Source organism: Ambystoma mexicanum, chromosome 6p, assembly GCF_040938575.1.
Source record: "Ambystoma mexicanum isolate Mex_15411 chromosome 6p, UKY_AmexF1_1, whole genome shotgun sequence".
NCBI classification, from domain to species: Eukaryota; Metazoa; Chordata; class Amphibia; order Caudata; family Ambystomatidae; genus Ambystoma; species Ambystoma mexicanum.
Window position 1 is genome coordinate 497,573,948 of NC_090935.1, and position 27,147 is coordinate 497,601,094.

The following is a 27,147-nucleotide window of genomic DNA, read 5'->3' on the forward strand; positions in this document are numbered from 1 at the left end:
AAAAAAGGGGGGGGGGCCGATCGCATGCCTCGGGGTGAAATTATGATAAAAGCAATTTCAGGCTTACCGCTTGCTTCCGTGCTGCTGGAATGCAACTGGCCATATGGATACAGGGCTAAGCGGACGTGGCACTGTAAGCAACAGCTATGAGACATAGCCTTGGTAACCAAGCGCACCACGCCGTGTTTTAAATGTGAGGCTTGGAAAGCGTTTTTCAATGCTTATAGGCGTTGTCCGGGCGACAGGCTGTATTTCTTTCAATGGTGAAAGTGGTTATGTCTAATCAACAACTATATATTGGTGTTTATCCAAAAAAAGGCCCACTACTGGTTGGCATTTGCAGGCATAATCTACAACACAGTATAGACTTAAAATGCATGTGGCATTTGGTATATGTGGGAGAAAAGCTACTACTATGAGGTATTCATGGGGCGTACTGTACAACACAACCCAAAATGAAGTTCATATGACATTGGTATTCATGCGGTTTGTTTGAGAATGATACAGTTTTTTGGAGAACAACGTCTCCCAACCAGATTATTAATGACATTATATCTAACTCTGCATTTAATTTGTCATCTCGGATCAAGAATACTTCCTGTTACTAGATGTACACATAAGAGGTAAAGAATGTGAAACCTAGTTGACAACGAATACAAACATATACCGCAGGGCATGGGAAATCATAGTGAACAATAGTAAACAGTTTCACTCCATGTATTTGTGGCCACCCAGTGTTTTACAGGGATGGAATAGCGCAAGGATCTCCCTCCTTAGCAAGGTTTGTCATGTCTGTTGATTGACCCCCATGTCTGACTCATTGTCAAGGCACAATTTACGTGGGCAAGAGGAAGTCCGCTGATACAGGGAGTGTGCAGAAATGAAGTCTAGTGAATGGAAAATAAATTCTGAATTCTCAAGGGGGGGTTCCAGAATGGACTATGTTATGGGGGGGTGGCCTATCTATCCTTTGTGCATGAACAGTGCCCATTCAATACTTGTGTTTATCCCATGAGCAACTGTGTCCAAATTAAAAATCCACTTCAGTTCTGCTTTTCTGAGCTGGGTGTCTCAGTTACCTTGTCTCTGGGATGGCTCGACAATCTGAAGTATGAACCAATGCATGTCATTAGGTTGGTGATTTTTCTGGTTGAAGTGTGCGAGCATACTTTGTCCATCACCCTATTTTTAAGGCATGACCGGTATTCACAAATCCTCTGTCTCAACTCTCTTTTTGTTTTAACTATGTACAATAGGTTGAATGGACATTTGATGCAATAGATGGCCCATTTACTGCTACAATTTGTAAATTCTTTCAATTTCCACATGCGACTGTTGAGATCCACTTCTTTCATGTTTTGTGTGAGGATACACACAGAACAGCCGCCACATCTGTCGTGCTCTGTCACTGGTGGTAGAGACCATAGGGCTTTCTGTTCAATTTTCTTTCTGTTTGGGTCATCATAGGTGTGTACTAGAATGTCTCTAAGATTGTTTTGTCTTTTGTATGCAAACCTAGGCTTTGTGGGGGTAAACCCCTCTGTGTGTATCATCTTCCACTTAAGGATGGTTCTCGTCAGGTTGTTGTTCATGGGGCTAAAAGTTGAGACACATGTCATTTTTTCATCCAGTGTTGACTTTTCATGGGCGGTGAGGCAGACTGTCCTTGCTCTGTGTTTTGCTCTTTTATGTGCGTTGTGAATGATGTTGGGTGGTAGCCTCTCTGTTTGAGTCTGGAGCCCAATTCTGTACTGTGCTTCTCAAATTCCTCATTCAAGCTTCAGTTTCTTCTGATTCTCAAAAACCAGCCTACTGGAAGGTTGTTTTTCAGGCTTAGTGGATGGAAACTGTCAAACTGTAGTTAAGTGTTTTTGTTGGTGGTTTTCCGGAATAGCAAGGTCTACAAAGATCCTAAATGTGTTTTTGTAATAAGCAGGTCTAGGAAAGCCATTTCTGTTGGTCATGGTTCATAGTGAATTTGATGTTTGGGTCTTGTATATTCAGCCAGTCGAAAAAAACAGTGGAGATTTGTTTCACTTCCTGACCAGGTCATAAACACATCATCGATGTATCTGTGCCATGATGTAATCTGTGTCATAAATGGATTCGCGTTATGATAGATTGCCACTGATTTGAAATGATCCATGTAAAGGTTGGCTATTTCGGGGGGAAAAAGTGGAGCCCATGCTCGTCCCATTCTTTTGGTTGTAGAATGCCCCATTGAATAGGAAATCATTTTCTGTGAGCCCTAGTCCGAGTCCGGTGTACTCTAGGATGAACTCAGTGGGAACCTGGTTGGTCAGCCGGCGGTCAAGGTATATCTTTATGATATTGACACTCTCTAATTGAAGTATACTAGTATAAAGTGCTACAACGTTGAGGGTTTCTAATAGATTGTGTGTGCCAATCTGCAGTGTTGCCAGGATATTGAGCATCTCAGTGGTATCTTTGACGAATGATCGCAAGGTTTTTACAAAAGGTTTTAGAAAAATGTCAAAGTATATTGACAGGGGTTCAAGAATGGAGCCTATTGCAGATACTATCTGCCCCCCAGGGGGGGCTTGCTGTCTTTATGGATCTTAGGCAGCAGATAGAAGGCAGGGATTATGGGGTTTGTGCAGATAATGTAACTCTTCTCATCGTCGTCAATCCACCCTTGCATAAAAGCATGTGTCATCAGGCTCCTGATTTCTTCCTTCAATCTTGTACTGGGATCGTGTTCTATTCTCCTGTAAAATAGCTGATTTTCTAGAAGTTTGTTGGCCTCTGCTTTGTAGTCCTGTTGTGCCCACGGACAGGACGATGCCTCCTCCTTTATCGGCTGGTTTTATCACAAACTCCTTGTTCGCCTGTAGGTTCTTTAGTGAGGATCTTTCTTCTTTACTTAAATTATCATGATGCGGATTGTGCGATTGAAGATGTTTTTTGGATTCATACAGAATCTTATTTTAGAAAGCCAATATGGCCGGGCTGACCATACTGGATGTTGGTAGGAACTTAGAATGCATTTTTAACCCAGTAGTGCTACCCTGAGATGGTCTGTTCTGTGGGGGAGTCTGAGAGAAGAAATATTTCAGACGGACTGTTCTAAAAAAAAGTCTCAGTTCGATTTGGGTTTCAAAATTGTCAACTCAAGCCTTTGCTAAATAGTGAGTTTTCTTGTGTAGATAGCTGGTAGTTTGTCAGGTTGAAAATAGGGATTACCAGTTCTGCTGTTGTGTGGGGTTCCACTGGTGGGTTCTCATCTGTGGGGCTCCATATTGTCGGGTTCTGCCCCGTCTTCCCCGTCCTTGAAAAAAACATTGTGCTGTTTATACCGGGCATGGCCCTGATGTCGTTGGGATCGCGACTGTGATGGAATTTCCTGATTCGTTGCCGCTTGAATCAGTAACCAGTAACCAGTCTCCTATTTTGACTCTCTGTATTGAGTTTGGAGCAGGCAGCAGGCCAGTTTGTCAGAGGAAGCGGCCAAAGCCCTCGACTTCTTCTCAGCCACCCTGCATTTACATTTCAGAATGGCAAAGTCAAAATCATACCAAGAGAAGTGAGTTGCACTTGGATGGATTCAAATGACAAGGGCAAGGATGTGCAAGGTGTTGGAAATAGAAATATGCAGATTAAAAAGGGCTGTGTCAGCTGCAGGAACAGGAGGAGCAAAGAAAGTAGAGGCAAAGGCATCCTATGACATGAGCATCATGGGCCGAATCACAGAGAAGGTAATTGGCAGTGCCGGGACGGGGTGGTTTGCCTGAGGGATGATGAGAAGAGAGCAGAAAGTGGTCAGTCCAAGTGAGAGGAGTGGTGAGAGGGTTAGAGAGGGGGATGGAAAAAGAGAGTGTCACACAGGTTGTAGAAAAGCCCAGAGGAGGGATTAGAAGCAGCAAGGTGGATGTTGAGATCTCCGAGGCAGACAAGTTGAGAAGTAGAGGCAAGGAGAGAAGAGAAGAGGTTGGCCAATCAGAGAGGAAGAGGGTGACCTGGCCAGGTCACCCGTAGATGGTGGCCTCAGTTAGAGAGAGGCCAGGAAGGGTAAAGAGCAAAGAGCCTGCAGTGTAGGCATTTAAAGGAGGAGTAGGCCTGCGTAGGGATAACAGAGGCTGGGACCCATTCTGAAAAGAGCAGGGCTACTTCACCTCCAGGACAGTTGGTTCTCGGTTTGGAGAGGCTCTTGTAGCCCACAGGGAGGAGAGTGTCAAAACTCATGACAGAACTGTCTGTAAACCATGTCTTAGTGTGAGCAAGGACATTTGGGATAAGTTCTTCGAGGAGGTGACAGATGTCAGAGGAGTGTTTGACAGCAGAACAAGAGTTGAGAGTAGCGACGTGGAACAGGTTGCCACATTTGAAAGACTTCTGTGGGGGGGTACAGGCTTGAGGTACACCCTGTGGAGGTGGTAGAGGGGCCTGAGGGTGGCCAGAGGAAGGGGCCTGAGGGTGGCCAGAGGAAGAAGATGAGTGTGCCAGAGAGGTGGCTAAAAGAGTAGAAGGAGAAGGGAGGAAGTTTATAAGACACAGGGAAATGCCTATCAAAAAGGAGGAGATTTGGCTGAGGTCCCTGAACCAAGACAGTGCTGTTGACATAGACATTAATGATGGTCTTGGAGGAGTGGAACGGGGCCTTGAGGACCTCCTACCTAGTGCCTCTGGTAATGGGTGAGGAGGAGAAAGGAGAACAGAGACCATATGAAGGGTGCATAGGTCTGGAGAGGGGACGACAAAGAGGATGTCAGTGAGAGTCTGTCTGGAAGAAGCACTGGTGCAGGTATCAGCGATAGGGAGGTCTGGGTTGAAGAGCAGGATGTCCCTCTTGAACTTCTTCCTTCCAGACTTAGTGAGATGGATAGGGTAAGGGTTAGAGTAGCAGTTAGAGAAGGGAGAGACAGAGAGCACCATAGGGGGAGCGAAGGAGGTAGGAGGAGAAGAGGGTGAGAGAAGAGAGAGAGAGAGACGCACAGCCCTGTGGCACACAACTCAGAATGCACAAGGGGAGGTGGAGGAGGGGAGCTGGGTTCACAACAAAGGAAGACACAGGAGGGTAACAAGTAACTCACAACAATAAATTGCACCCCTTGTGTGAGTGTTCTAGGTGGGAGCCCAGTGAAAACCAGCAACAATACCACAATGATAGCTAAATGATGCTACTTCAGGTGACACTATGCCATGGTACACATTCAGGGCTCACAGTTTCTAGCCAGTTGCCTGGGATCTCACTTATAACTGCCCACTGACACCTCAAATACACTCCAACTGTAGCCACACTAAGAGCCTCATTACACGGTAGGTGGTAAGGGTTTACCAGTACCGGTAAGGGCACCGGTACCGGTAAAGCCTTACCACCTTATTATGAGGTCCCTTTGCGGGACCCGACCTTAACGGCTGGTGCAGACCAGCCGTTAAAGTTGGGACCCGCAAAGGGACCTTGGTGCTAATTACGGTACCACAATCTGTGGTACCGTAATTAGCCCCTTCCCCATTCCCATTGAGCCCTATGGGGAAAGGCCATGGAGAAAGGGGGAATTACTGCCCCGCCAACCTTGGAATAGGGTGGTAATTCCCCTTTTCTCCATGGTGGTACCGGTATGGTACCGGTGGCAACCATGGTGCTAATAGCACCATGGTTTACCACATTCCGTGTAATGTGGCCCTAAACCTTTTAGATGCAAATTCTGGCCAGGCAACCCACAGCTAATAAATCAAATCCATGCACACATATCACACAAAATAACAATGGACATATATTTTCAAGCTATATAAAACCTCTTCGTTACCTGTTACAGTAAATTAATAATTATACATTTGCATTAGACACCTCATTATAGTTCCATCTGCATTCTGCCTCCAGTTTAGATTCCATTTAATGGGTGTACACAATTTCAAACATTTAAATGAGACATTGGGGCTCATTATGAGCTTGGCGGTCCGGTAATAAGGGTGCCGGTCGCAGTTTAAATAAGTAGTAGTTTAAATCCTGTCCATGGGCATTATTACAAGTTTGGTGGTAATTCTGCAGTATATCCATTGAATTACCACTAGATCTGTTTACCATTAATGCCACTCGGTCCCGTGGACTTCGAACAGGATTACAAGTGTTGGATGGGCAGCGTAAATCCCCATTTTCAGTGTCCATAGGATTCCACGGGGATTGTGGCAGAATTACCATGAGCAGTAATTCTGTCATGGCAATTCTTCCGCTTTTGACCTTACAGTGGAGGATTTACATCCGGCACGTTGCTGGAGGGAGATTCTCCACTTCAAGGCCAACCCCCTATTTCGGCAGTCCAGTAAAAACTGCAGTAATCCCTTTACCATCCGGAAAAGGTGACCGTAATGGAATTATTGCCACTTTTTTACTGCACTGCCAAACTCGTAATGAGGCCCCATGTTTCACAAACTGGCAATAGATATCTTGGAAAATGTATCCCACCCACTTTGAGGTAGGATGTAGTCAAAAACATGTTTCTTTATTTCCAATTATTTCCAATTGCCACCCAGTCACTCTTAGGAACAGCGACTGACCTCCAGGGGCCAGTGGGACATGTTTTAACTCCCCCCTCTCGAACTGCAGTGAAAACAGAAAGAATACTATTGTTGCTATGAGTCCATTAGGAGTTTGTAGCGTGATATGGGTGCCCCAAGTGACCAGAAAATATTTGTGTTACCATTATTTCACCAACGCATTCTTGAGAATTCAGCCCTGTCTAGTTTTTATAAAGGTGGAAGCTTTGAACAATACTTTAAACAATTTTGTAAATCTTGGAATGTTACCCTAAACCACTATGGGCAACGCTTTGTGCCTTGAGAAGTTTAGCAAGGCTGACACACGTGTCTGGAGTTGCAGATGGTACATTTGTTCAGAGGAGAGTTGCTTAGCATTTCGATGCTGGACTGCCGTGGTTGTTGGGACCAGACTGACATGCAAATTGGTATTTTTCTACTATGATGGGAGCAGTGGGACCCTCCTAAGTGGGATACATCTCATAAACAGATCATTTAAACGATGTCGCTTTTCAGTAGAGGTGCGTGCACACGTTTGTAAAGTTTAAACAAAATCTGTCACTGCCTAGTTTCCATCTCTGCCAATTGAACTAGAGGGTGTAATATGGGGTATCTTTGCCACATCAGACCTCTCAGGACTCCACCCCATATGGCAAGGACTTGGGCAACAGGAGAAAGCGCTATGCCGACCAATTACTTATGTGTTTCCATGCATTGTTTTATTTAAGCATTCATAATGATCCAGGCATTTTTTGACTATCCTTCCACCAAAGGCATCAAAAGAAAAGTTATGTTTTACTTTCACTAACTACTCTTTTAGAAAGTGTAGGAGTATGCGTTAGTAAAAAATAATTAGACACATGTTTTCTATAAAGTGTAATACATATGCACAATGAAAACCCTTTATCATAATCCTCATCGAAGAAAACAGATTTATTTTTAATTTTATTTATTTTATTTATTTCTACCGCGCCGTAGCCCGCAGGCATCAGGGCACCACATGTACACGCAGAATCACATTATACAAACAAGTCATGGGACAACATGAATTTTCAGGATTCTATTGGGTGGATATTCATAGAGAAAGACATAAATGCTTTTTAGTATTCGATTGGAGGATTATTCATTGACATATACATTGAAGCTTTTATAGGATTTGATTGGGGATTATTCAGAAACATAGATGCTTTTTAGAATTTGATTGGGGATTATTCAGAAACAGAGATGCTTTTTAGAATTTGATTGGGGATTATTTGTAAACAGAGATTGAAGCTTTTTATGATTAGATTGGGAGAACCAGTAGCTCCACTCCGTGATTGCCCATGTTTGCCTGGGAAGCCTGCCACAGTCAACCAGCAGCAACTGATGAGTTAAGTGTGGTCTGAGCTGGGATTATAGCCATTATTTTACTCCAGTAAAGCCCCACCACTCTTACTACCTGCTATAACATAGTCCACCTAGCTTAGTCAGCTGGCAATTAGCTTCCTCATTTCTGCTGTTGTTCCATTTCTAGCTGCTTTGCCACCACTTATGTAGTCAGTTCATGGCCTTTCTCCCATTACTGCTGTATTTCTAATCTAGGTGTTGCTCCTTTTACTGCTGTGTTTCCGATCTAGGTGTTTCTCCTACTACTGCTGTGTCTTGATTATAGGTGTTTCTTCTATTACTGCTGTATCTCAAATTTAGGCGTTGCTCCTAGTACTGATTATTTAAATTCTAGGCCTTTCTCACATTACTGCTGTATCTTGATTCTAGGTGTTGCTCCTTTTACTGCTACGTTTCAGATCTAGGTGTTTCTCGAATTACTGATATGCATTGATTCTAAGTGTTGCTCCTATAACTGCTTATTTCAATTCTAGGCCTTTCTTCCACCCTCTTTGTCTTGATTCTAGGTGTTGCTCCTATTATTGCGTATTTAAATTCTAGGCCTGTCTCCCATTACTGCTGTGTCTTGATTCTAGGTGTTACTCCTATTAGTGCTGTGTTTCGGATCTAGGTGTTTCTCCCATTACTGATGTTTCTTGATTCTAGGTGTTCCTCCTATTAGTGCTGTGTTTAAGATAAAGGTGTTTCTCCCATTACTGCTGTCTCTTTATTCTAGGTGTTGCTCCATTACTCTTGTGTTTCAGATGTAGGTGTTCCTCCAATCAATTATGTGTCTCAAATCTAGGTGTTGCTCCTACTACTGCTTATTTCAATTTCAGGCCGTTCTCTCATTACTGCTATGTCTCGATTCTAGGTTGTCTTTCCCATTCCAATTATCTTGGTAATCTAGGTACTCTTCCATCTTCTGCAGTTGTCAAGCGGGTCGGGCTAGCACCCCTTTCCTACCTCCTCTCAACCCCATTCGGTCATCCAGGCCAGAATCTGAACACTGCCATGACAGCCAACACAACTTTCAAGCTGAACACACACGGACAACTTCGACCATCACTCCAGTCACACAATCCTGATCCCTTACAACCACACTTGCAGAGAGTCACACTCCTGAACATGGCTCCACACCACAGACCCTCCAACTCACAAAGTCGCTCTCTGGCATTCTAAACAACACCCATTCCCTGCCCCACCCTAACCCTTGCACCCTCATTCAGGAACCCTCGCATCACTTCAGACATACACCCTTAACCTCAGACCCTTCATTCCCAACCCTACCATAGACCACCCCCGACCACCTCATCTCACCCCACATCCTCCAACTCTCAGACCAGAGGAGCTCTATGGCACACCAAAAACACCCTCCTCAATTCCATCCCCCCAACCTGCCTATCCTAATGGATGATTTACACCCATCCACACACTGCACAGTTTCTGACTCTCAGGTCAGAGGAGCCCTCTGGTGCTCCAAAAAAACTGAACTACCCTGCCACTAGTTTAATCCTTGCTCCAACATTCAGAAACTCACCTTCTTCTTCTGTACCCCCCTTCCCACCCATCCCCTATCTAGCCAGAACCCCACAGACCTCCACGCATCATAAAACACCCAACTCTCACACAGGGGAGCTTCACACATTCCAAAAGACCTCCTCCACCTCCTCCACCCACTGACCTTGCACCCACTACCCTGATCACTCCTGCCCCGTCCCTCATCCTCTCCAACCCCCCTACTAAGGAAACCTGGCAACTCTCTGATGGACAAAGTCTACTCCCACTGCTCCCCCATCAGCACTACACGCCTCTCCATTCCTGCATCAGTCTACCTAAAACACCACCCCTACCCCATCCATTACACCCCCTCAGACACTTATGCCTTCCCTCTCCCTCTTTGAACCTGACCATTCCCCCTCCATCATCTCCAATCACCAACATCAACATCACTCCACCCATCCTCTGGACACCAAATCAAAACATCACCAAGCTTGCCACCACTGAACGCCCCCACTCCACTCACCATCACCCAACCTCTGAGCCAAGCACTAACAACCTAACTGCCTGACCTACATCGGCCCTCTCTCGAAGGCCAGTGACTGCCCGTTCCCTCTTCCTGCTCCTGATTCACCACCTAGATCCCCCTCCTAACAGAATTCCCCTCTGACCAACACCATACTTCCGCTCACACCGACAAACCCGGTCCGACCAGTCACTCTATCCTCTTCAGTGAGCAACACCATCCCACCAGCAACACTGACCACCCCAGTCCCGCCAGCCACCGAAATCCGTGGAAGCATAACCCCTGCTACTTCGCGCAAACTCACTTGTTTCCTTATCAATGCCTGCTCTCCTGCAAAACACGGATACAGTATCTTTGACTTCCTAGCCTCCGACAATTCTGATCTCGTATTCATCACTGAAACATGGTTCTTGGATGACTCCAAACCGATCACACACAAAGCATTGCCACCCAGAACTCACCCTACTGGGGGACCTCAACCAACAACCCCATGACTCAACCCCTGGTCGACAGTCTGGAGGTACTCAACCTTACCCAGCAGATTATAGGACCAGCCCACATTGCCAGCCACACCCTTCTTGCCATTTTCAACTCATCCAACCTCATTTCCACATCCACCCCCAGACCATTCTTCTGGACAGACCACTCAGCCATACCTTTCCCTCTTTGCACACCCCCTCTGCCCCTCAAGGCTTGCCTTATTCCTCTCAGTTCATGTTCTGGAACAAGCTCAAAATCATATCAGACCTGGCAGAGGTCCTGCTGTGTGCCCTTACCTCACTCCCAGCCGCAGATAGATCTCAACCCATCAACCTCTTATACTCCTGGCTCCAAACCTGATTCCTTCCTCTCACACCCTCCAGCTCTTCTCCCACCCACCAAAGGCCGAGCCCCAAGTGGTACACCCCCCACCAAAAGGCATTCAAAGCTCAAAACCACTCCCTGAAATGCAAATGGCCAGCCTCCAGAACTCCTCAAAGCAAATCAGTGTATGCCCGCCATCACAAAAATTATAAATCAGAGATCCAAAAGACCAAAAAAGCCTTTAACAATAATAGAATCCTGAGCTGCCACAGCAGCAGCAAAGAGCTCCACAGGATCATTTCAAATTCCTGAACCCTTGTTGCACCTCTGTCCCAACCACCTCCTTGCAAATGCACTGCAACTCCCTCTCTGAACATTTCCACATAACAGCCATAGACAAGATGGCTACACTCAATATCAACCTTTCCAAACTCACTGCCCGCCCAACATCTGCTCCTCAAGAATCAACCCTCATGCCCCCTGAGACACCTCCGTCCTGCTCTTTCAGCCCTATCATGAGTGAGGAGTTCATCTGCTGTCCGACAGCCAACCTTCTGGCTTCCCCCTTGACCCTTGTCCAGCTGCACTCCTCAAAGAAATCTTTACCTCCACATGTGCAGAAGAACTGGCAAGGTCCATCCTTAATGACTCCCTTACAGCTTGCATCTTCCCAGAACCCTTCAAAACTGTGCATGTCAAACCCCTTCTAAACAAACCATCCCTCAACCCTCTCCAACCAATCATTACAGGTCCATCTCCAACACCCGATTCTTGACAAAGCTCATTGGCCACACTGCATACTCCCAACTCAACTCTTTCATGGAAACCAACAACCTCCTAGACCCCATGCAATTTGGTTTCCGTCCTCGCCACGGAACAGAAACTACGCTGATCTCCATAGGGATAACCTCAATGTCACTGCAAACTCAGAAGGATGTGCCACACTTATTCTTCTTGACCTCTCAGCAGCTTTTGACACTGTCAACCACACGATCCTCCTTGACAGATTCCACTCCCAAGAAATCTGAGATACAGTGCTCAACTGGATCGCTTCATTCCTCACTAACAACCAGGAAATCACCTATTTCCCCCCTTTCTTCTCCACCGCATGCCCAGTAGGTACTGGAGTTCCTCAAGGTGCCTGCCACTCACCCCTTCTCTTCAACCTTTACAGGATCCCTCTGCCCGGGCTCATCCACTCTCACAACCTCACATATTATCACTACACCGATGACACACAAATCATCCTGAGGATTCCCAAATTCACTTCTGACCCTCACCCTGACCTAGCAGTTTGTTTTGACCTATGGATGACGGGTAACCATCTGCTTCTCAACCCCGGGAACATGGATATCATGGTTTTGTCGAAATGAGTCTCTGCGGGTGGATGCTTATGTTGTTAATGATATATGTTACTCGTTGCATTTTAATGTATTGCATACCAGTATTTCTTATATATGTCACATGTTGCATTTGAATGTATTGCATGTCACTTGGTGCATTTTAATATGTGACTACACTGGTCCAGGCACAATAGATTGTAGCATTTCAATGTATTACATGACTTTTCACCCCCACTGTGTTTTTCAACTTATAAACTTGTTCCTACCTCAGGGGACAGCTAACAGCGGCCTGTTTTACAGCCAGTGTAAAATCTTCAGCCTGGGAGCTGGCTCCACCCCCTTCCTGTACTAAGCTTCATTAAGTCCTGGGACCAGCCCCCCACCCAAGGGGGCCTGCCTATGTCTGCTCAGCTGACCCTTTTTCCTGTCACCAGCCCCTCTGCACCCTGGAACAGTTGGGTGGGAACCATTGTGTCCATCCTGGGATGTATTCCCTCCTTTCATGTCCCTGACCCCTTCTTCCTTGGTCCCTTCATCCATTTTCCTGGGACAGCAGTGGAGGAGGGGGGCTGTGCCTGCATGTGTCAGCCTACCACCCATCACTGTGTCCATCCTGGGATGTATTGCCCACCTGTCATGCCCATGCACCCTTCCTCCTTTGTTCCATCCTCTACCCTTCCTCCTTGGTCCCTTCATCTTCTTCTAGGGACAGCTGTGGAGGAGGAGGAGGCTGTTCCTGCATGTGTCAGCCTATCCACCCCTGTGAATCCCCACCTTTAACCTGTCAATTGGACCTTGTGAACTATTTGGACCTCCTTCCCCTTTCTAGCACTTGTGTTCATCATGGCCCACACTCTTCCTCTTGGGACCCTATGGGTGGGCTCTGCAGGGGTAGAGCAATGGCCTTATAAATGGACAGAGAACCAGGGCTTGCTCTCTTTTTTTGTCTGCAGTGCTGGACACGTGGGTGGGGACAGGGGAGCTACAGAGACCCAAGCAGGTACACTTCGACCAATCTGGCCTACTTCCTTTTCGCCCCTAATTCCCCTTCCTCCACAACCTGCTCTCCTCTGCCCCTGCCACAGCCCTCCTGCATTGCTCTGTCTATCTCTCAGTTACTCTCTGTATCTATCTATCTATCTATCTATCTATCTATCTATCTATCTATCTATCTATCTATCTATCTATCTATCTATCTATCTATCTATCTATCTATCTATCTATCTGTCTAGATTCTTGTACTGCGTCACTAACCCAGAGGCCTCAGGGCGCACACAGGAGGCGAAAAGACAGACAACAGATAACATAAAAAATTCAAGAGAAGGGGGGAAGAAAAAAAAGCATAAAACACAAGAGAACCATGTACATCTAGTAATCACAATAAAACCGATGTAAGGGTACATACAGTGAGGTACAGGATTCAGTGCACCAGCACTATGAGAGGAAGATAATTAACCTTAACCTTTGTCAAACAGGGAGGTTTTTAATTGTTTCTTAAAAACATACAAAGAACCACTGGTAGCAAGGTGTTTAGGCATAGAATTCCATAAGGCTGGGGCCCAGGAATCAAAGCTTGTTCCTCCAAATTTTTTTAAGATAGACAGGGGATGACCCAAGATAGTATCGCTGCTTGAACACAGAGAGCGACCAACTGATTTCTTTTTTATCCTGGCGGTAAAATTTGGTGGAGCTTTACCATACAAGCATTTATACACAATGGTCAAGCCTTTATGTTGTAACCGCTGTTGGACTGGCAACCAATGTAAACTGCGCCTTGCATCAGAAACATGCATATTGCGCTTGAGTCCCATTACAGCTCGCACTGCACTGTTCTGTATTACCTGCAAAGTCTTAAGATTGGCCTGCAAGGTACCGATCAAAAGACTATTGCAGTAATCCAACTTGCAGTTCACAATCGCAGCTGCAATCAAGGCAAGATTTTCTTTGGACAAGTATGGACATATCTGCCATAAAAGCTGAATATAGTAGTGACAGGAGGATTTGAGATAATTAGTATGTCGAGTAAAAGACAATTGAGTGTCAAAAAAGACCCCTACGGTTTTTACAGATTTTGATATAGAAATACAATGCGGACCAATCAGGAAGTGGTCATATTTTGTATCCAGTTTCTTTAGCCTCTGCTGAGTACCTAGAATCAGCAGCTCAGTGTTGCCATTATTAAGAGCCAGAGAGTTTAACGCCATCCATTTCTGAATTTCAGCAAAGATGCAGTTAATGTGCTCTAAGTCTTTTAAATACTCACCAGTAAGTTTAATAACAATCTGCGTATCGTCAGCATAGTTGGCGAAATAAATGCCCATGGCTGACAGAAGGGCGCAGAGAATACGTGAGTAAATATTAATAAGTAGGGGCGAAAGACATGAAGAACCGGGCCGAGACAACAGTCAATACGGCCGCCCTGACACTATACACCCAGAGGGTCAGGAAGATGACCGGAGGTGTATCTGCACTGGAAGAGGTCGTCCGACAGAACACAGAGGTAACATGGCAATAGGTCCGTAGGCCAAGCTCCATCCATTCCAGTTCTACGACTCCCACAGAGGAGTCTCAGCAGAGCCCAACAAGGTGTCAATCCCAGCACCGTCTGCACCCATGATCACTGGGGGCTGGCAGGGGGGGGAAGAGGCTATGGTTGAAAACAATGTTGAGGCACTTATTTCCCTGAGTGGCCATGCTGGGGAGTTTGTGGTGGGAGGTGGGAGAGGGGATAGTGTGCTGGGAAGTTGGTGGTGGGAGGCTTGAGGGAGGATAGTGTGCTCAGGGGTTGGTGGTGGGAGGAGGGAAGGGGATAGTTGGGGCACTTCATTTCATTAAGACTGTTATACTTCATCCATGTGAGGACATTCCTGATTGTGTCATTGTCCTGTTTTTTGATAGAGGTGAGTGTCACAGAGTCCTCCATGGCTTGTGCCATGTGAAAGTGTCCGAAGAAATTATCTATAAGTCTCTGGCAGGCCAATTTCCCATCCCTCATATCATCCCTGGCAATGCGTGCATTTGCCTCTGCCACAGGCACTGCCTCCTCATCCTCTGGGGATGACATGTCCACATAAGGGGGTAGCCGAACATTTTTCTTCTGGCAGATATTGTGCAGCATGGCACACACAAGAACTATTTTACCCACTTTCTATGAATCATCTATCAGGGCTCCACCGGTACGGTCAAGGCAGCAGAATTGTGCCTTCAGGAGGCCGAAGGTATGCTCGAAGCACACAAGGGTCCTGCTGTGAGCATGGTTGTAGGCATTATCCTGCAGTGTGTGTATATCCACACAGGGATCATTAGCCAGGGCAATTGTGGGTATCCAGAGTCACCTGCATGGGGGGAGGAACAGGCAGTAGTCACAGTGTAAGGTGTGGGGGGTCGCCTTACATAATATCAGGGCAATGGACATCTTGTGCATGCAAATGGGCCTTCCTTTCGTGTCATGTGTCTATTCAATGTCTGTGCATGCTGTGTCACTGGTGTCATGCATTGTTTCTGCTTCACATGAACCCTGTTCCCTTGAAGCTTATGTTACGTAAATTGTCTGTCGGTGACATGTGAAGCTGACAGTTCACAGTTAACAGAAACTTCAGGGTGAGAGGTCACAGAGTTCCAACATTATAGTAAATATGACAGTCACTTCTTACTGCATAATTTTTCACAAAATGTATTTAATGACATCTGGATAAAGTTGTTGGGGATAGAGCACCCAGAGATGTTAAGAAAAAACAATACATATAGGTATGATCCAGTAAGACAGGCTGGATCCCAATGCAATAACAACAGATAACTGCCACTATTGGTTGATCATTTCAATTGTGCAGTCACAAAAATAAACATAAACCCACATCAATGGACATATATACAGAAAAGCACATTAACAATGCTTTAGATGTGTACTGTTCAAATGGTGATATCGTCGACAAAATGGTGTTTCGGACTCGAGGAGCTGTGTGATGCAGCTTTTTGGGCAGGCCTTCATCAGGACGTGTGATGGAATGAATGGTCCCGGGGTCTCTATCAAAAATTCATCCAGTGTAAGGGTAAGTAAGAAAATCCATCATAGGTATAGATATCTTTGAGGCATTCAATGCGTCTTTGAGGGAACAATTGTTTACCTCAAATTGTAAGATGTGTCTTCTAGGTTCAGAATGGTGGAGACACCCACTGTAAATCGTGGTTTCTACCCCAGATTGTCCAAACGTGACAGTATCTTCATGAGTTCGTCTGGGCTAGGCGAGGGTGCGCAGCGTCTCTGGACACGGGCGTCTCTGGACACGAGCGCCTTTCTAACCACGATTTACAGTGGGTGTCTCCAACATTCTGAACCTAGAAGACACATCTTACAACTTTATCCAGATGTCATTAAATACATTTTGTGAAAAATGATGCAGTAAGAAGTGACTGTCATAGTTACTATAATGTTGGAACTCTGTGACCTCTCACCCTGAAGTTTCTGTTAATTTAAGTATACCCACCTGGGTTTTTCAGGGCTCTGCCAGGTGCCCTTATTTTCAATCTAGTGTATCTCACAGTGCATGTGGCATGTGGCATGCTGGGATTCCCATGGGCCCTCGCTGAGCATCTGGTGCCAATGGGTGGCCATTGTGGGTTGGTCACACATGGGTGCATGGCTCTGGTACTGGCAGGGTTGTTGTTGTGTGAGGCGATGTGGCCATTTGTCAGCATGGCTTTGGTTTGTGCATTGTGGTACCTGTAGTCATGTTTGTGTTTTTTAGTTGCTATTGTATGTGAACATCAGCTTATCCATCCAGGTGAGTCCGACATGTGCATGCTCCCTGGGCCGCACTGTGACATTGGTGCGGGAGGTGGACAGGTACAGATTTTGCATTTGCATTTCATGCCTTGCTTTTGTATAGTTATTTGCATCCCCCATTCGGACATATACTTCCGAGTGCATGCATGCAGGCCATTTTCCTCACCCACTATTCAGGTCCATGGTCCTCTGTGCATCTCCATGTATTCTGGCAGTGTGCTGTTCCATAGGACCATGGAATCATGGGTGGAACCAGTGTAGCAGGCACAGCTGTGAGTGATGTACAGGTTGGGGTTGCAGGTCAACTGCACATTCAGGGAGTGGTAGTGTTGCGGTACACTGCTTCATGGGCTTGGGGGGCTGCCAATGCAATATGGGTACAGTCCAGGGCAGCAATCACATTTGGCATTTGGGCAATGGCATAGAACTGTGCCTTCATGGCATTGACCTGGGTGGGGGTGGTAGGCAGTGAGATGTGGTGTTGCACTTGCCGCAGGAGCGCTACAAGCACCTGGTCCAACACTGCGCAGAATGTGGGCTGTGCCATGCCTCATGGCCACAGAGTGCTAGAAGGTACCAGTTCAAAGGAGTCATAGGACAGACATTAGATTCAGCAGTGGGGGCACAGCTCACCGGATGTTGATCCTGCTCCCTATGTCATCCTGTATTGTGGTGAGCAGCTCTGTTATGGTCTCCATGTTGAGGTGGTTCATGGTGACCAACTGGCTGTCGGTGAGGGTCCAGGGTGAGGGCCTAACCCTGGAGATCAGTGCACGCCTTACTTGGGCTCTCCCCGCCCACCCACCTGTCCACCCTGTGCTCTGGTCTGGTTCTCCTGTTTCTCTACTTCCAGGCAGAGCATGATCAGTTGCCTGTCCCAAGTCACAGTGGCTAGTGGCAGCATGGTGTTGGCAACAGTGTTTGGGGTACGGGTGTGCCTTATGTAGACCTCTGGTGTGGATTTGGATCACCTGTGGCTTCATTTGACTACAAGCATATGTTGAGACTCACGAGATTCTGCATTACAGACAGTCTGTTTTTTGTGCTGCACACAGTACTGAAACGGCTATGCTGGATTTACAAACTAAAATGCTGGGCATCATTGACGAAGGCAAGACAGGTACGCTAATCCTACTTGACCTCAGTGCAGCCTTTGACCTGCTACACCATCAGTTATTGCAGGCCCTGGAGAAAATCACTAACTGCTCCAAAGAGGAAATCGGCTGGTTAACGTCTATCCTGGCGGACAGAATATCCAGAGTACACTGGGGTGATATATTTTCACACAAGTTCGATGTCTTCTGTGGTGTCCCCCAGGGATATAGCCTCTCACCACTCCTTTTTAATCTCTATCTATCCCTCCTTTGTGAAGCTCTGGACAATATTAACACTTTCTTCACCAACTATGCTGACGACACTCAGCTAGTGGTGGAATTAAGCGGGGAATATGTAAAAGACAACAAAACCATTAACGACCTATATAACATCATTGAACTGTGGATGGATCAAAACTGGATGTGTTTGAACGGAACAAAGACCGAGCTGATGGTCTTCGGCTCCAACCAAGCTAGGGCGAAATTATCATCCAATTATGATTCATTCCTGATAAAAGACTCCCTCATCAAAGTAGTGGGCAGGGTCAAAACCATGGGCATGACCTTAGAAGCTTCCATGTGCTCAGACGATCAAGCCTCTTATGTTAGTAAAAACTGTTTTTATTATTTGAGGCTGTTGAAAACTATTAGACTCCTACTTAACGAAACCAACTGTGCCACAATAGCTAGAGCCACCATACTTTCCTGCCTGGATTATGGTAATACACTATCATTGGGTGCAAGCAAACAATGCTTGATAAAATACCAACTTGTCCAAAACCATGCGGTACGGATAATGAAGCAAAAAGCGAGGTCAGATCACATCAGTGAAGCCAGAAGGGAGCTACACTGGCTTAGGGTTGAAGACCGTGTCATGTTTAAGTCCTTGACACTCACCCATAAGTGTATGTACGGAAAGGCCCCGGCATACCTTAAGTCCAAAATTGTTGGCTACACACGTACCCGTACGTAAGATCTGAGGCTCAAGGGCTCATTGTAGTGAACACATATAAAAAAGCGAATGGTCTAGGCAGATCCTTTCCCAACTGGACTGCCGTCAGTTGGAATAAACTACTGCTGAGTTTGAGTCTAGAACCCAATCACCTCAAATTCAGAAAGGCATTGAAAACATTCCTGTTCAAAGGGAAAACAGGACGGTAGGGTAGTAACTGTCCTTCTTTGTCTTGGCATGCCAAGTGCCCCGTCCTTTATGCAAGTCGGATATTTCTTGTTTTTGTCTGTGTCTTCTTGTGGTGCCGTGGTGCCTGTGGGCTTACAGCGCCTTATAAATAAATAAATAAATAAATAAATAAATAAATAAATAAATAAAAATTTGAGGCACCTGTGTGCATTTACCTCCATCTAAAAGCTGGAGGTAACTGTGCTGTGTTTTCGGTGGTATTAGCGCTGGATTTTGGTGCCAATACTGCTGTACATTGACTTGTGATGCTGCTGTGTTTGCGCCTCATGTGGCCGGCTGTAATAGCGCTGGTTGTAATAGCACTGGCTGTTACAGTCAGTGGTATTTGTGCCGGCTCATGATCTGGTGGAGTGGTATTGGCTTCGCAAATTCCATTACCGCCACTTTTAAGGGTTACCACCAGACTTGTGATGAGGCCCCAAAGCCTATCCTCCCCACACCAGTAGTCAGAACAGCAAGCGTGCCTCTTCTGGCACCGCCATGCAACAATGGCCCCAGGAGCCAGACCAGAGTCCCTTCCAGTTTCCTCAAGTTTAAATGGCACTGGACTCAGATTAAGCACCCTGGCACCCCACCTCCTCACCCTAGCCATCTCCCTTCCCATACAGCAGCCCCCTCCCCTACGTGACAGCACAGGTAAGTAACAAGCATGCCACGTTGCTGGTAGACACAGGAGCCACCTTCAGCACACTGAGGATGGGGAGAGGTCCCGTATGCCTCAGTGTCTGGACGGACTGTCACAGCTATAGCGATAGAGGACATCCCACCTAAGGTGCCTGTATCATTGTGGTGCACTGCATTCTCTGGCCTACTACAGCACTCTGCGTCACCCTGTCATTGCTGCCCTGCCCTCTTGTTTATGTGCTGTTGTGAGTTCTGTGTCCCTGGTCCATTCTCCCCAATTTACTAGTACAAGATCCTGTAGCAGAACTGACAACATTACTACACAAACTACAGGCTACCATAGGGACGAAATAAAGCACAAATCTTGGGGAAAACAGAAAAGAAGAATGGGGAGCTGGCAAAAGTGTGCACACAGACAGGACTAAGCTGGCCAGGCGCATTGCCCCTTGCTCTCATGTACGTGAGAGGCTTCCACAGCCGCTTTCTGGACTCTATCACTTCGAGATCATGATGGCAAGAACAATGCCCCTGTCGGCTGCAGATCCTCCCTCTGTGAACAGGTTGCTTTTTGGCACTGAATGAGTTCTGGCATATTTCAAACACCTTACTTCAGTCATAAGACAGATCTGCAGCTAGGCCAGCGGGACACAACCTGTGCCAGGCCAGCAAAGATTACATTTAGAGCAGGAGGGAGAGCTAGAACACTGCACCGCAGAGCATGGACTTTTTTCCCTAATTCTGTCTCAACCCTGCTCGAATTGGGAACACAGTGTCTTCTCACCTGTGTTTGGAAAACAGCACTACCTGAACGATGAATACATTTTTTGTCTTTTATTTATTTTAAATTTTTTATATTTTGATGTTTTTTGTAATTTGATTTTGGTATTTGAATTTGTATATTGCATTTACATTTTTGTATTTTTTTGTATATTGATAATTTTTATTGTTATATTTATATTTTTGGTTTTTCATTTTTGTATTTTGATTTTTTTAGATGTTTGAGATATCTCTTTGGAAGATGATATTTTGTGAGCAGCGATGTTTTGATACAGCGTACCCAGCTTACTTTGATTTAAGTGCATTTTATTTTACTTTTCTGTTTCAGCATACCAGCCTTGCCTCTCATATTTCATTATTGCACTATGCCAGTGTCCAGGCTTTCTTTTACCAGTTTTTCCATCCAGCTTGCTTTATTGTGAGATTTCTTTTTTCCCTGGATCGAGTGACCTTTACATCTGTTCCACGACAGTCTTGAACATCTCCAACTGGGTGTTCTTGCTCCCACCACCAGATGCCAGTAAACGCTGCCCCGGTCACACGAGTGCCCCTAGTCATAAAGAGAATGGATCAATGCAGTCCCTTCTCAAATGTGACATTACCTGCCAGGTATGGAAGCTACCCCTTACCTTAGTGCCAGTTCACAGACACCTGATTGGCACCTGAATACCTTGTCTGGAAGTGAGGCAACAATAACTACAAGTAGCTGCCAAAACTGTGGCGCGGCAGCTGTGCTCTGGGTCACGTGATGCCCACCATCAAATGCCTGTGACCTACAACAAGCCCATAAACACTTACACTCCTATGATAGATACACAGCTGTATGGCACCACCCCAAATGGACGTCAAAAGCGGGTTGGGCTGTATATCATTACATTCTGGAAGTGGTGGCGAATGAGGTTGCTGTCTCACTGGGAACTTTGGGTCAGAGCAGAGGGAATTGAAAAAATTGGCTAAAAAAATACAACCTGATATTGGCTTCCCATGGTGGGGTGGGTGCACCTGTTGGATCAGAGCAGTGTGTGTATTTGTCCCGGACTCCTCTGATCAAATCCTTGACAACACAGCTCACATCACCTCCCTTGGAGCAACCCCCAAGGATACATCCAAAGACTTTCTGGATAGAATAGGAGATTGCTTCTGCTCCTTCTGGGGGAAAATGCTTTTATGTCCTGTATGATGTTACACTAATTATTATCTTCAAACTCCTCTGGTGCTTCATATCAAAGTGTTGCTAGACCTCTGGACCCTACTTGACCATGGCTCATATCACCCTCACATCCTGGAATATGGACTTCTTAAACAAAGGACTTTACAAACTGGCCCAGAATGAGGAGTAATGCTGGTCTCCAGCCCAGTTGATGCAAACGCTTGCGGGACCAGAGGGGGGCTGTGGACATGAGTCTCTGTGGGCGGATGTCTATATTGTTTCTGATATTTTGCTTAATGCATTTTAATGTGTTTCTTATATATGTCATGTGCAGTAGCATCTTTGGGAGTTATTCAGCGCAGAATGGGATTACCATAATAAATGATCTCAGGCCCAAACAACCACAAAGACTCAAAGAATATGGCAAAATACTACTTTATTTTCAATTAAAGTAGGGAAACCTGGAAAACAACAAATCGTAGTCCACACACTCTCGATCACATTTTGGTTATTTAAAGGCTTTATAATAATAATAATAATAATAATAATAATAATAATAATAATAATAATAATAATAATAATAATAATAATAATAATAATACCTCGATGTGTGTCAGCTGTGATGTCATCCTCCGGGGCAAATAATAAAATCTATCAGATGGAAGGATTGGTTAGGGCAACATATCTACTTATAGTTTCTATAAGTGTTAGTAACATCATTGGCTGCCCCTCTTCTGGCAGGCATGCATGCCTTGAACTTCTCTCTAACTATGTATAATACAGATTATAGCAGCATAACAACAGGGGATTGGCCCCTGCAACAATGTATGCTTGCCTTGCCTAGGCCCTCATAATTGCATAGGCCCCCACCAAAGGGCAACACCTAAGGGCTGCGTCCCCCCTGTTGGTGCTTAATTTTGCCCTCTATCCTGCCTTTGTCATCTATGGCAGAGGACCGCAGCCTTTGCGGGGTCCCCTATCCTTGCATTGTCCTGGCACTTCCATCATGGCTGGCGGGAAGGCCGTGGTGCACAGAAGCTTCTACCAGCCTCCATAGTGGGCGCCAGAATGTCAGTAAGCAGCCTCAAGATCCCCATTGGCTGGACGCCGACTGGCGATCACTGGCCCCCACCAAAGGGCAACACATAAGGGCTGTGTCACACCCTGTCTGGCCCTGTCCGGGCATGAAAGGGATGCGAAGGACCTTCGTTGACACATCTAAGTCCAAAGGTGCTGTCTCTGAATTTAAACGACATTCCAACTAATCCTGGTCCTACTTACAGTCCGATCCTCACCTCATCGTTATACCTCTTGCTTCCCTCACTCTCACCCACGTCCATGTACTTACAAACAAGATCTGTTTCTCAGCACATCTCCCTTACCAACCTGTGATCACTACTGAAATGTCTACACCTCCATTTCCCTGGAACTTTTACACTCTGACTTTGCTTTAAACCGATTCTGCGTCTTGCATAAGTAACGGCATTACCTGCCTTAAACTTTCACATTGTTACGTGTTTTGCTCATCTATGTGCCTCTTTGCACCCGGTCTATTTTGCTCCCACATTATACCATTGTGATTCTTACTTATAATTGGTGTGCTTTGTGTGAGCGGTCGTCCCCTACGATTGTTTGTTTAAACATTAGACCAGTCAGCCCTAAGGTGTTTGTTTCGCTAGTCTGCCAACTTTTTGATTCTTTAATTGTGTTCAAAGCACACAGTTTTGCTGCATAACGATGCCTACACTTGATGTAGCTCCTTGTAATATGAGGTGAGGCTTTCCCAAGTTGTTTGTTCCGCCAGTCGGCCACATTTTCACTTCTTTAACTGTGTTTTAAGCATACAGCTTTGCTGCATACCGATGCCGACACTTGATGTAGCCCCCTGCAACATGAGGTGAGGCTTTTCCAGCATGCATATTCATTCTTAGTATGTCCTTTGATGTATGTCTGATGTAGCTCCCTGTAACATGTTGAGCTGCTTTACCAGTATACATATTCACTCCTACTATGTCCTAGAATGTATGTCTGAGGTAGCTCCCTGTAACAGGAAGAGAGGCTTTACCAGTATGCATATTAATTCTTAATATGTCCTTTAATGTATGTCTGATGCAGCTCCCATTACATGAGGAGAAGCTATACCAGCATGTATTGTAAGGCATTCTTCCCTCGGGAAGCTATTTCTGTGCCTACTGCCGCATGGTCCCTGATCCTTTGGCATATGGAACTTGGCCCATGTCCAACCCCGGTTTCAGAGGTTAAAAATCTGGGAGTACTCTTTTTTGCCTCCTTATAAATGAAGAGACAAGTCGGAGCCATTTGAAAGACAGGTTTTTTTCAGCTTCGGGATCTTTGGAAGGTTTTGCCATTTCTCCCTGTCCAACTGAGGTAGTTGGTCACAGCTTCCTTTGTTTTAGGTCAGTTGGACGATTGAAACTCTCTTTTCTTGGCTCAACCCCTGTACCTCCTCCATCGCTTACAACTTCTTCACAAACTTTGCTGCTCATATTTGCACTGAGACTCCTTATGATGCTCATATTTCTCCTGTCCTCCACTCTCTACATTGGCTCCCGGTTCTTCAGTGGGTCCAATTCAAATCCATTGTGATATCACATAGGACTTTCTATGGTTCCGGTGCAGAGTATCTCCAGAAGAAGTTTTGTTCTTATGTGTCTGCCTGCGACATTTGATCTGCTGGTGCTTTCTTTGCTATCAGCGTGAACGAATGGGTGATCGTGCTTTCTCTGTGGCGGCAGCAAAGTTCTGGAACTCCCTGCCTGCTCCCCTCAGCGCTACAGAGAATCTTCTTTCATTCCGCCGGTTGCTAAAAACTTATCTGTTCTGAATTTTCGATTCTCTTTTGTACTAGTATAATTCACCTGCCTCCGGTTCTTCGCAGCACCAAGATGCTTCGGCGTATGTGCGCTTTACAAAATTCATTAACATAACATAACATACTATGTTCTCCATATGCATGACTGTTTTAGAACTCAGTAATAGGGGAGGGGCACTACTCGTGTGTATACACTGCATATTCTTATCAAGCACTGTCTGTAACCAGCACCTAGATACCTGAGGGTTTTGTACGGTGTAAATAAATGCAAAAAATAAATAAAAATAAATTGGTTGGCATTCTCTCCCAACCTTGGACATTCGGCTCGTTAGCAGCAAGTAAGCAAAACAAAGCACAAGTGCAGAGAACAACACCAGACTACTGCGTCCACTTGCCCGATTAGTCTACCATCTCTCATCAGCCAAGCCTTCAGCCAAGGCTTCTTCTTTGTACTTGTCCTTGCTGGATGTTCTCTTCTCTGGAACGTTAAGGAGAGTTAACAAACATCGTTATCTTCATCTGGGTTTTATGAATAGGCCTTGTTTTCTGGTCTAGCACTGAGTGTGAAGAGACCATGATTTTGTCTATGTTACCTTTCTATTTAGTTCTATTTGATTCAATTATCCTGGGTGTCATGACTCTCTTCAGCCTCTGGAGACTCGGTTGCTGCATTTCACATATGCTTTCTGCATCTTTAATTGTTCAATACTTGGCATTCACAAATGATCGGTCATTTACTAAATCTAAGAGAAATATGTCCTGCATATATTGCTTATCCTTGTTTAATCCCTTTGTACCCTACAATTGCTTCTTGCTGTGCCATCATTGATCTCTGGCCAACAGCTATCCTTTTCCGGCTTGTGAATCCATCTCCAGCGTCTGTCAGCTCTGCAGCCCTGGTCTGTCTCCTTCCAGCTTTTCGTTTGCTCTTATTCAGATCCGACATCCATCTTTTCAACATTGACCGCTTTACCCATTTTATATTTTCTACTGCAGCAAGCTTCAGTGTGACTCAACAACCTTGCATTTATGCATATATACATTTACTACTCTTCTCACTTGTATGTAGGCATACTCTTGTTTCTTCAGTTAGAGCGTCATTCTTTAAGTATTCTTATATCTTCTCAGTGCATCATTGTGTCTTCTCCTTATGACATCACGTTGCACCTGTCAGATTTCCTTTACAGTTCTTTGATATTCAGTGGTGTCTGCAAATCTCCTGATACCACTTCAGTTCGAGGGTACATTCGGTACGGTTGTCTCAGTGCATAATGTCTCTCATAAACCTAATGTGGTATTGGAATGATACCTGGTGTCATGCACAGTGTCTTCTTGTTCTTCATCCAGTATGTCGGTGGTGAGGGGGTGGGTTCTATCGCTGATGTACACATCTGCTCCTCTACATTGCCCCCTTTGGTTGAGTCCTGGACCTCCTCCTCCTCCTCAATTTTCTTCATTTTTCCTCAGAATTACTTCTTTGGGATCCATATCTTAGTCACCCCCCCCGTCCCCCACCGGGTCACCTGCATCCTTTATGTGTTCATCCACACTCCAGGTCATATGGCAGCACTCCTCAGTTGGTTGACAGAACACCCAACCCCCTACATAATTCTTATAATTCTTGGCTTAATAGAACTTTGTTCCTGGGTTGCCAGAGGAATTTCTCTCAGGTGCTCATGAGTGGTGTTTTCCATCTGTGTGTGCTCATCAGCCACACCATTCACATCGATCATTATCTTCATCCTAATTCCTTTCTTTGCTGTCATCTGGCACTGTCATATGATTATTCTTATAAGACAGAACCCTAGCAACACTAACACTAGTATTGCTCCAAGACGTTTGAAGGCATTCTCCAACCAGGTTGGAACCCATGAAAACAGAGAAGAGAGTGAATCTTCATCCTCAGTCTCGTCTACTTCTTCCACCATTTTTGTATGGAGGGTTGACAGCATAGTTATTGCTTATGCCAGGGTTCCATTTTCTTCATCGTGGGCAGATTTGTATGAACAGCAGGAAGGCGCGATCCTGGCTCACACGCCTCCTTTAATTGGTGTAATTAAGTCTGGGACATACCGTTCTGGAGGGCCATGAGCCTGATTTCCCTTAGTTCTTTTTGATCGAATTAAATCCTTTTATTGCTGTGTTGATCATTTGTAACAGCTCCCACCTAGTGATTTATAGCTGTAAATATCACTGCAGTTCTGCTAAAAAATGTATGCTCATCTGGAAAATCATGATGGGCTTCTATTGATTTTGCCAAGAAGTAATTTTTCCTCTTTTGTCAAATATGGTTAAGCAATCTTTTCTTTTTTGGTGTGTATCCATTTTAGGAAAGTCTGTGATCTGCAGGTCATTTTGTGGTACTACTAGGGCTTGTATGTTCATCAGTACTAATGAGAAAACTCCTCCCCATTCTGGTGGCAACTTCATATATGCTCTTATCCACAGGCCCAGTAGTGGTCCATCAGGACTGATGTTCCTCCCTTAATGCCTGGTAAGTCAAAAACACAACCACGCTTGAGGTTTTCTCCAACTTTTATCGTGCCATTATTTCTAAAGGATAGGGATGCATTCTTCAGGGGTAATATCTGCAATGGTCCCCGCTCATCGTCGACCCACGTTAACTTTGTGATCCTAGGCCATTGGTCCTTG